This window comes from Vicia villosa, linkage group LG7 (genome assembly GCF_029867415.1).
Source record: "Vicia villosa cultivar HV-30 ecotype Madison, WI linkage group LG7, Vvil1.0, whole genome shotgun sequence".
NCBI lineage: Eukaryota > Viridiplantae > Streptophyta > Magnoliopsida > Fabales > Fabaceae > Vicia > Vicia villosa.
The window spans coordinates 95,670,264-95,682,400 of NC_081186.1; the positions used below are offsets into that span (position 1 = coordinate 95,670,264).

The 12,137-nt window shown below is 34.0% G+C and overlaps 1 pseudogene; it reads right to left on the reverse strand.

Moving 5' to 3' along the window:
- Nucleotides 1–4,595: 4,595 nt before the first annotated feature.
- LOC131615994 (receptor-like protein 7) lies at nucleotides 4,596–7,986 on the reverse strand (annotated as a pseudogene).
- Nucleotides 7,987–12,137: the final 4,151 nt, after the last annotated feature.

Sequence of the window (12,137 nt, forward strand, 5' to 3'; positions counted from 1 at the left end):
ATTTATATTTTTTTTCATTTTTTAATAGATTAATAGATTTTGTTTACCTTTTAATTAAACTTTTCACTTAATTTTTAAAACATTTTTTTATAAAACCAACTTTTAAACAAATTTTACTTAAAAAAATATTACATATATTAATAAATAAATATATAAAATAAACCATCAAGAATTGGAATTACTAGAATTAACTAAAAAAGAGAGAATTTTAAAGGAGGGGCGGGCTTTGGCGGGGCGGGCTATGGCGGGCGGCAGGTTTTGGCGGGACGGGCCTAAAATCCCAACACAACTCGCCATTTTTTGGCGGGTGCGCGGGCCACGACCTGTTTTGCCACCCCTAAGTGTAGAGGCGTTAGTTGTGGCGTGTAGGCGACACTTGAATACTTTAGGCACGACGCCAACCAGCTCATGACGACAACCGCCACACATGGTTGTGTTGTTGCTCCAGTATTTTGTAGTTGTTGCTTCTGTGTTATTTTTTGAATTCGAAAATGGAAACACTTTTTAAAATGTTGCAATAGTTGGTAAACTGTGAAAAGTTGCAACACTTAGTGTAAAGTGTTGCTGAAATCAGTGGCGGAGCTAGGAATTTTAGGCAGCCTGGGCAAAAACTTTACACCATTGATTATTCATCTATTTTAATTTTCACACACTATTTTTACTAATTTTACCTCTAATTTTGTCTCTGGTTTTGTTTAAAAATCGACTATTAAATTGGAGGGAATACAAAGAAAATAGGGGTTGAGCTCGGGCGCGTGCCCGGACTCACTGGGCCTTGGAACCGCCCTTGGCTGAAATGATATGTTTTAGCAAATGTCACAAGCTTGTGAAACAACACTACTTCACCTATAAATAGGCCATTTTGGATTAAGAGGATCACATAATATAAGCCTATCATCTTTATAGAAAATTTTATATTTTTATCTTTCCTACATTCAAGTTTTCATCTAACTTATGCAAACTCAAATATAGACTGAATTATTTTGTGTATTCATGCCAGTCAATTCTAAGACATTTTAAAAGTGCTTAAAATACAACTAATAAAATGATTATATTCACGATTCAAGTTTGGATTAATTCGACTTACAAGGTTTATCTAATACCACCAATGCAACATATGTCGCTTCGACCTCTTGGAGTCTTTTGCCTTGTGTTTGTGATTAGTGATTGTGAGTCAAATCGTTTATTTCCTAAAAAATAGAGTTTATATGCAAAGTAATATTATTATTTTGATTTTGTATTAATTTTGTATGTTTATTATTTATTAACATGTTGTATTATTAATTGTATGATAGTTTGTTTTAATTATTATTTTAAAATGATTTAATTATTTTAAATAAATAATTTTTTTATGATTATTTAAATTATTATAAGAATTGTTTTAAATAATTATACATACACCCACCATAAAATATACCGAAAAGAATTTGAAAAAAAATAGCATATCAAGTTGCGGCGACTAAGACCTGCCAGAAATGCAATAAATTCCTTTTAAATAATGTCTTTTCTATGACGTGAACCTATTAGTACTAAATAGGATCGATCCAATCAATTCAGGGACTCTGTTTTAATTTAAGAAATGAGCCGATTTTTTTTTGTTAAAAACAAAATTGATTTTAATAATTAAAAATAACACATCAAAAATACAATTGTATATTAATCAAACATAACACTAAAAAAATTCAAAATATTATTTAAATTATAACTTTTATATTTTAAATATTTTTATTTTTAATATTTTTTTATCCAATTATAAAAAAAATTGGACCCCCTAAAATTTGACGCCCGATGCTGTAGCACACTCTATACTTCTGCAGGGCCGGGATTGGTACTAAATAAACAAGTGTTTTTTCTAGTTTTGATAAGCAAGAAAAATTGTATTAACTCGAGCATAAGGGGTACTCAACCAAAGTATAAAGAGATCAATGAATACAAGAAAAAAGTCAACAACAAATAAAGCTAAGTAATGCAAGCTAACAGATTTATAAGCCAATCTTTCATGTCGAAGGCTAGAGGACCTTTAGATTTCATTCTAACCAATCCCACGATTGAATTTTAGCGAATGACACCATTTCACTCACAACTTTATGACCTCCTTTAAAAAGGATGTCATTTCTTACCAACTAAATAGACCAAATAACCGATAGTCAAAACAACAGACACACATTTTTCTTGATCTTTCCTTTCATAAGATTTTCAAAGACCTTTAAATGATCCAAAATCCCAAACCAGGTAACTATCTGAACATGACCGATCCATTCCAACATACTATGCTACAAGCAAACTACCACTAAAGAAAGAAGGAAAAGGTGCAAGTGCATTTCAGTCGGTCCTAAACAGAGCAGACATACTAGGTTGTGCACACCAATGATAACCCCTATTTTGGCCAATTCATCCCTTATTCGGAGCATAATCAAAAGAAGTCTCCAAGCAAAGACTTGAATGTTGCTTGGGACGTAGGATTTCCACCCCAACTTTAGAGCACTAGACAGATAAAAATCCAAATTGGAACCTGCACCCGAAATGCAATCCATCCTATATCAAGCAGTCTTAACAGAAAAACTTGTTGCATGACGCCACCATACAAAAACATCATATAGAACTGGGATTGTGTTAACATTTGATAGAATGTTATGCAAATTGTCCCATTCACACCATGATGAATCTTAAAAAGATATGATTGATCCTCACATTCTAAATCTAGACACCATTTAACCAGTGCCCTAAACCATAAATGTTTGTTCATGAATCCCGCACAAGATCAAATAAAGCAGGAAATACCAAATTCAAAGGAATTGAACCGATCCATATACGCGTCCAGAAGTCAATTGCTAAACCATTTCCTAATTTTCAAACAATATATTTCCAGACCAATTTGGATCGTCCCTCCAAACACCTACTAAAACCCTTAGATCTCTCAATCAAAGCGAAACATTTCTACGTACTGTTAACAGTCCAAGATGGATCAAGGATCAATTCCTTAATGTCACCATATTTGAAAGCTAAAAGGAGATTCCAAATAGATATATGATCTGAAATGATTTTCCATGCCCATTTACTAAGCAACACGATGTTGAACAATTCACATTGCTTGACCCCTAAGCCACCTTCAACTTTGGATTTGCGAATTGCAGTCCAGGAGACCCATTTTATTCTCCTCTTCTTCTCTTCGCCATTCCAAAGGAAAGCTCGTTGAATCTGTATAACTTTTTGAATAACCACTTTCAAGGTTTTGAAGAAGGAGAAATAAAATAAAGGGATGAAATTCCAAACTGAGTTTAGAAGTGTCACTTGACCTCCAAGAGAAATAAGTTTACCTTTTTTAAGAAGAGAGACGATTATGAAGCTTAAACAAAATGGATCACAAATTGTGCGCCTACAAGGGTTATCCTCAATTGGTAAGCCTAGGAAAGTAAAAGGGAAGAGACAAATCACACAAGATAAGAAGTTAGATGTTGTCAACAAGAAGCCGAAATCAACATTAAAATCCAAGATTTTACTTTTATGAAAGTTTACACATAATCCATATGCCATTTCAAAGCTATGCAACATAGCTTTAATGGACCGCATATTTTCCCACGATGCTTAACCCAATATGATCGTATCATTTACGAATTGCAGGAGATTAAACTCAAGATTTTTTGACACTTTAAAAGGATGAAAACTCGCCAACGAATAAGCATTTCTCAAATGGCCTGCTATACCTCACAAAGAATGAACCAAAAATTCTTCCACCCTTTTAATTTTCTTGTGGCATGTTCTTGTCCATTGCAAAATTTGTTTCGGTAAATTCAAGCGCCTTTTAGGTGCAAAGGCAGATGAAAATATTTGCAATGAAGTAGATGAAAAAGTACAATTACAACGTATTTCTTGACGTTATTAGAATTTTTAGTTACCGGAAATGTTTGTATTTCTTGTAGTAGATTTGTGTAATAAAAATATATTATTAATTTAGTTTTTCTGCAAAGCATCATTATAAAAGTTGTTCAATCATGAAAGTTGTTCCCTCTTTGTTCCTTGTGACCAAAAGTTTTAACCAACTAAAAACGAATCGATTAGTTAAATATCTTCTAATAAGTAAAGTCCAATTAAATTAACCAGTATAACAATATAAGACTATTGGTCATGTGATAACTAATTGTTATGGCTTCGATCCCTGACACCAGAAAGCTAACAAAGAAAATATAAAAACAAATTAGTTTATAAACTTCATTCGAGAACAATTAAGGGAGTAATATGATACTAAAGGATTCTCCTAAATTTTTTAAAATGTCATTATATTTTATAGTTATTCCTTTAAAAATTCCTACAAGCACATTTTCTTAAAAAAAAATTCCGTCAAGCACATTTTCTTCTGTTCATTTACTATCCAATCCTTCAAAATTAATCTAATACACAAATTAGTTGTATAATATGAGTAATTAACGTTCATAATAATAATTTAGCTTAAAATGTCACAATCAAGTTTTGAACATGAAAAATAAAATCAAATTCCAACAAGTCCCTTCTATATATTATTGGATAAAAAAGTAAAATGACTCATTAATAATTAAGAATAAAAATATCGACAATCAAGCAACATTTATTCACAAACTAAGGATATGGTTTCAAAAATCAATAATATCATATATTCTTCAAACGTTAAAGCCATTTATAAAGTGCATGCTGCAACACAGACATGAAAATAACACAAGCAAGCATTCACTAGTTATCTGAAATAGATAACTTTATGATATTAAAAGAGATAAGGCTTCATTACACAAACGGAAAAAGTTCAAACTTCAAGCAATAATATCTTAATATATGAAAACACTAACATCAAACTAATTCCCTCTTTTTCGATTTGCACCGGCTCTGTTGCGAGTTCTCTTCAGTCTTATGTTAAACATACGTTCAAAGAATCTTACAAGCCATACAGGTTTTCCGATGAAGAACACATTATATCCAAAGAGCAGCCCAGATATTGCCCCACACGTATATCCTGTTACCACCGCTTTCCATCCAAATCCTGATTCCTCTTCATCGAAGTTGAGCGTGGTGAGTGATCTTCATCATTTATGCATGATTTAGACAACGGGAATCCACATAACATTGCATTTCCACCATATGATTTATTTCCAAATGTATCAAACTGTGGTCCTTTAGGTATCATTCCTTCAAGGTGGTTTTGTGAAAGGTTTAAGACAGAGAGAAAATTCAAATTTGTCAAAGCTGTCGGAATCTCACCCGTCAACTGGTTCCTTGAGAGATCCAACCACTCCAAATTTCTCAAATTACTCAGAGATTGAAGAATATTGCCTGTGATTTCATTGTTTGAAAGGTTGAGACCTATGAGAGAAATTAATTCTCCAATGACATGAGGAATTTCTCCTTCAAACATGTTGTTTGATAAATCAATTGTTGTGAAAGTAGTCAATATCCTTGTTAGCTCCATAAAAAAACCTTTCATTACAACCACCACAGAGTCATTATAGTAATTCTCCTTACCCATGTAATGCAAACCAATTTGGCTGTAATTTACATTCTTCATTGCTTGGAAGTTCTTGATGCATGATGTTGGCAAGGGTCCACTTAAATTGTTATGAGAGATGTCAAAAATTCTCAACTTCGAAAATGAATGCTCACTGCTAGAACATGAGATTTTACCATGAAGTTTATTTGATCGTAGCCTGAGTACTTGTAACTCTTGTAGAGTTTCAAGCCAATTTGGAAATGCATCATCTATGTTGTTGTTTCCAAGGTCCAAAATCTCAAGGGATGTGCATCGAGCCAAAGAGCGTGGTAGTGGTCCTTCCAATCGATTGTCATTCAACTTTATTGTCTCAAACAAATTTTGTTCGGAAAAGGTTCTAGGAATCCTTCCATAGAGTTTGTTCATTTGTAAATCCAATACTTGAAGATAAGAAAATGTTCCTAGACATTCTGGGATTGTTCCTGTTAATTTGTTGTGTGCCAAATTGAGCACACCCAAGAACATTACATTGCAGAAAGTTGAAGGAATGTCTCCAGTGAAGTTGTTATTTGAGAGCAACAAAAATTGAATGTTATATGGTGGAACTGGAAGATCTCCTTGCAACTTGTTGAAACTAAGATCAATGTGTTCAATGTTCTTCCATGATGAGCTTAAGAGCTGACTTTGAAACCATTTGGGAATTTTCCCATGAATGTTGTTATTAGAGAGATCTAATATTCTTAAATTTGGTAGGGGTGCTAGGAATTTAGGAAAATTAGTAATGTTAGTTGATGATAAATATAAGTCTTGAAGGTTAGGTGTGAGGATTTTAGCTTTGTTATCAATGTTGATAGAAAGAGCAGTATTGTGTGAAAGATTGAGGAATCGTAGATTTTTAAATGTTGAAAATTGGTGAAAATGCACAACACCACTCAAATTTGTTGATGACAAATGTAAGTAAGTAAGATTTTGTAGTTCAAATATTGAATTTGGAAAATGACCATGTAAGTTGTTATTAGAGAGAATCAAAGATTCCAAAGAATGAGTTAAGAAGTCACCAGTGAATCCTGTGAGGTGGTTGTCGTTGAGGTGCAACTCCACTAAAGAAGGCAAATTATAACACCAATGTGGAATTGTTCCATTTAACATGTTATGTCCTAAATACAGAATGATCAATTTTGAATGATTTGTGATTTTACTTGGAATTGGGCCAACTAGTTTATTACTATAAATGAATAAATACTCTAATTTGATTAAACTTTCAAAAACATTTGGAATGTTGCTGCTAAAGTTATTATCTCCAAGATCTAACAAAGTGAGGTTTGTAAGTTTTGAAAGTAATGATGAGATCTCACCCTCAAAATTATTGGCAGCAAGGTGCAAATATGTAAGTTGAGTGAGGTTCCACAAAGATGGAGGAACCATTCCATTAAAATTGCAGAAATGAAGGTTTAAATGAGTAAGAGACTTCAACTGACCTATGGAATAAGGAATTTCACCTGAGAAAGCAGTTTCGGAGAGGTCCAAGTATCTAAGAGGAGTGCTCCAGTTGGACTTTGGAAGTTGACCACTAAGATATTCATTACGTGACAAATCTTGTTTTTGAAGATTAGGTAGAGAGAGGATGTCAGTTGACAAATTTCCTTGCAACCCAGTCTCTCCTAGACTAAGAGAAACCAAAGAGGATGACAAATTCATTAGCATAGACAAAGAGCTCTCTCTGATTGAACTCATATTCACACTATCTAGATAAAGCTCCCTTAAATTAGTAGCATTATGAATGAGTTTCTTCCATGTGAATGGATTGAGTTCCAATTGATAGTAGTTTGTGTTAAGATCAAGTGATACTAATTTTGACAAATGAGAGATTGTGGAAGGAATATTACCAGTTAGGTTACATAATGATAGATTGAGATGTGTGAGATGAACTAGATCACCAACACCAACATGGAGTGGAGACATAGAAAAATCATTAAAAGCCAAGTTGAGTTGTTGAAGGTGTCTAAGTTGAAAGATAGTGCTATTGGGATGCAATTCACCTTTTAGATTGTTGCAACTAAGATCCAGACCAATCACGTAGTCTGAAACGTTGTCACACATGACACCATCCCACTCACAACAATCTTTACTCTTTTTCCAAGATTCTGTCTTGAAAGAAAAAGAGGAACAACTAGGAAACGGCCGGTAATAATCATAAATATGTTCAGGTTTAGATGAAGTGTTGACAAAAAAAGAGTTCTTAAAGTGTAACAACGCAGAGGTGTCGTGAGGATTGCATAATGAAAAAGTGTAGCAAGTAAAAAGTGTAAGTAAAAGTAAAACCAAGTGAAGGGAAAAATAAGGCAATACTAAAAGTAAGGATCTCATTTAGAGAAACTTACAGTTGAACTCTTTTTTGTAAAGCTTTGTGATGTTGGAAGTAGCAATTGATTATCATGTGTTTATATAGAAAATAGGAAACATAACATGAAATTAAGCATTAGCAAAGAAGAAAATTGAGTCTTTGCATGCTCTTGTTTTGTGGTATGGAACACTTCAGTAGGGATAAGTTGTGTGGTTGAAATTTTAGTGATATCACTCCTAAGACTTTTGAACCGTAGTGTCCATATAATTCCATAGAAGAAAACAAAAACTTGCATTTTTTTCAAAGGAGGAGACCCATACTTTTGAACCGTATGTATCAGTACCACTCCTAACACGAAGACAACGAAATAGAAAGATTAAATCAAAATAATAATTGTCTTCACAAGAGGAGATTTGTTAGAATTTTTTTTTGTTAGAAAATTTTAAAACCGTTAAATATATATATATATATATATATATATATATATATATATATATATATATATATATATATATATATATATATATATATATATATTTTGTAAGCAAGCTTCATTAAAGGAGAACAAAAGTTCTCAAACTCGGTTACAAAAGATCCAAGTAAATATTCGGAAAAAAAGGAAAATTACACACCAAATAAAATTTAAGAGATATAAAACAAAGGGTTTTTACAAAACTCATAAAAATTACAATTGGTTTGTGTAATATTCCCAATAAAAGACCACCTCCAAAGCAAAGCTTTAATGTTCCAAACGATATCCGAAACGCTACAATCTTCCTCTCTAAAAATAATACAATTCCTAGTGCACCACAAACACCAAATCGTAGCTAGCCACACACAACCTTCTTTACCTTTTTTTACCCTCTTTTGATTACAAAAACTACACCATCTCATAGAACTACCCATGAGATCAACCATTCCCATATTTAAGAAATCTATCCAACCGGCCACTTCCTTCCAAACTAGCGAGGCGACTTGGCAACCAATCAATAAATGATAACACGATTCGGTATTGGCACCACAAAAAACACAAGAAGTATCAATGGGATTAGAAAGAATACCTCTACGAAGGAGCGAATCTTTTGTAGGAGTTTTCTCAAGAAAACACCTCCAACCAAAAACTTTTATTTTGAGAGGAATTATCATCTTCCACACAAGACTAAAAGCCTTATCATTATAATTGACCGGGCCACACGGGATAAAAGAGGAAAAAAGAAATTCATAGCACCCCTTTACCGAGAAGGAATTTTCCGCACTATCGTTCCAAACCGCCTTATCTTTTCCTTCCATCTTCGGAGAAAAAAGGTTCAACTTACCTTGTAATAAATACCAATCGTCAATTAAACTGGGGCTATTCGGCGAATCAATTCCAAGATCTCCCCATTTCCACTCCTCTCCCACCCAACCCCCCATACCACCCACCGAGACGTCTTTCAAAAGCGAAGCCGAAAATAATGAAGGGAAATTGTCCCTCAAGCATCCACTATCCAACCAAGAAGAATGCCAAAAAGATGTGGAAAAACCATTACCTAAAGAGAAGACTACCTTGTTACCAAAAAAATCCTCATACTTTCCTTTGAACAAAGAAATAATGTCTCTCTGCCAAAACGATTTTGAATTTGATTTTGAAGCCCCCACCCTACCTCCACTTACTCCATTGGCTACCATCAAATTAATATCACCGTATCGTGCCTTTAACACTTGGTACCAAATGGCCTTATCCTCCTCAATAATCCTCCATCTCCACTTATTAAGAAGAGCAACATTAAAGACTCTCATATTTCTAAGACCAAGACCGCCTTTCTCAATAGGAAGACATAAAGTCTTCCAACTCACCCAATGGATCTTTTTAACTCCCTCCGAGCCACCCCAAAGAAAATTACTTTGAATCCTAGTAATTTCTTTAATAATCCCAACCGGAGCTTTATAAAAAGAAAGAGTAAAAATAGCAAGGCTACTTAATACGGATTTGAGAAGAGTTAAACGACCACCAAAACTAAGAAATCGCACCTTCCAAGAAGAAAGTCTTTTTTTTAGCTTGATGACAAGAGGTCTCCAAGTTGCAATACTCCTCGATTAGCACCAATTTGAATGCCAAGAAAGGTAAAGTTTTTTTCCTCCAACCTACATGAGAGAAAGTGAGAAGCAAGTAACAAAAAATTAGAATTATTATTAATTCCAATCAACTTGCTTTTATGGTAATTAATGTCAAGTCCCGAAACAATCTCAAAGCCCTCAAAATCGATTTGATCGCACAAATGTGGTTCCAACTACCATCTCCTACTGACAAAGTATCATCCGCAAATTGTAGGATATCAATGCTACACACCCTATTAATATCAAATCTCATAAAATCCCCATTCTCCACCGCTTTGTTCACCAACCCCCTAAGGCCTTCCGCAACTATGACATAAAGGAAAGGAGAAAGGGGATCTCCTTGTCTCAAACCCCTTTCTACCACAAACTCTTTCGTCGGGCTCCCATTAACCAAAACCGACATGTTACTTGAAAAAATAAGCGCCTCCATCCATTTCAACCAAATATCGCCAAACCCCATCCTTCTAAGCATATATCTAAGAAATCCCCAATTCACATTATCATACGCCTTTTCAAATCAACCTTAAAGAGAAGACAACTTTTACCTTCCTTTTGCGCATAATCCTCTACTTCATTAGCCACTAAAACACCATCTAGCATTTGTCTTCCCGGAACGAAAGCGCTTTGACTAGGAGAAATAATAGTGTTAAGAACCTTTTTCAATCTACAAGCCAAAAGCTTAGAAATAGTTTTGTACACCACACCTACAAGGCATATGGGCCTATAATCTTCCAATCCCATAGGATTAGTAGATTTAGGTATCAAAGTCAACAAAGAATAAGTAATGACTTTAGACAAGTAAGCTCCCAAGTAGAAATCTTTAAAGCACTTCATAAAATCATCTTTAATAAACTTCCAACATTTCTTTATAAAAAGAAAAGAGAAACCATCCGGACCCGGGCTCTTCAGTGAGCCATATGAAAATATATTTTTAAAAGACCAACACTTTTGAATGTATTACTAATATTTTTACTTATTATAATAAAATTTATTCGATTGAATTAATTTTTACTCATTTTAATTTAATATTTCTGTAACTAATCTTTGTTGGGAATGTAATTCTTTCTGTAACTAATCTTTATTGTTTGAAAGGTTGAGACCTTTGAGAGAAATTAATTCTCCAATGACATGAGGGATTTTTCCATCAAACATATTGTGAAACCAGTCATTATTGTGAGACCTTTAGCTTACTTCTTTTTTCTTCTTCTTCCCGGTATTAAGATCCGAAAGCGCCGTCGCAGAGAATATCAGCGCAAAAGTAAGTTAGGATTTACGGCTACTAATAGTATGTATTTATAGCAAGCGGGTTAAATCGGGTTGCACTTGACCCGTGTAAAAAAGCCGTATTTTTACAGATTTACGAGATTTTTTTCTTCAAATTTCAAAATTTATGATTTTGCCATGGTTTCCTGTTCATCACGATCTTGCTTGCGATCCAGATCGGTGGAGGTGATTAAGATCGTGCGATTCTACGATCTGGATCGCGATCTTGACAGCATTTCTTGTTAGGTCATCATGAGGGGAAAACATCCATGTTGGATCAAACACTCACCTAAAAGTCAAAGACTCACCTAAACAAATGGGAGGATAACACATATTCACTCAAAACTTTAAGGCGATGGATGTATGGGTCCTCTCACTTATAAAGTGATCATCCTCCATTTTTCCAAACAATGTGAGACTTACACAACTCACACATATTTTTCAATAGTACTTAGTATTAGGATTCCTCAAGTAAAGAAAACGATACCTCATTGCAAATAATTGAGAGTGCGAAAGTTCTTGATCCCAAACGAACACCTTCCCCCTAATATCAAAGACAAAAAACCTTCCATTTAAAGCCACATCTCACCAATCAAAGCATCCTTTTGAACCAAAACCTAAAAAAACTTCTAGAACCTAGCTCTAAAAGAAAAATCCTTGCCTGAGAAATTCTTCTAAAAAGATCTTTACCCAAAATACTGAAAACCCCTCATTTGACTAAGAAAAATAGTTTTCCACCAAAAAGAAATAGATCAGAACACAACCATAAGACCCCTCAAATAGCTCACCCACTATAGATAACCTTCCATTGCCAGCTACCTAAAAACGAATGATTCACCGATTGAAAATTCCAAACTCCAATACCTATGAAATTTTATGCTGGCACTTAACCTCATCTCAAACAAACCCTCTATTAGGGGAGTCGGTTCATGCAATGCACTGAATTAAACCACATTTATAGTTAAGTTAAGTTTACAATAA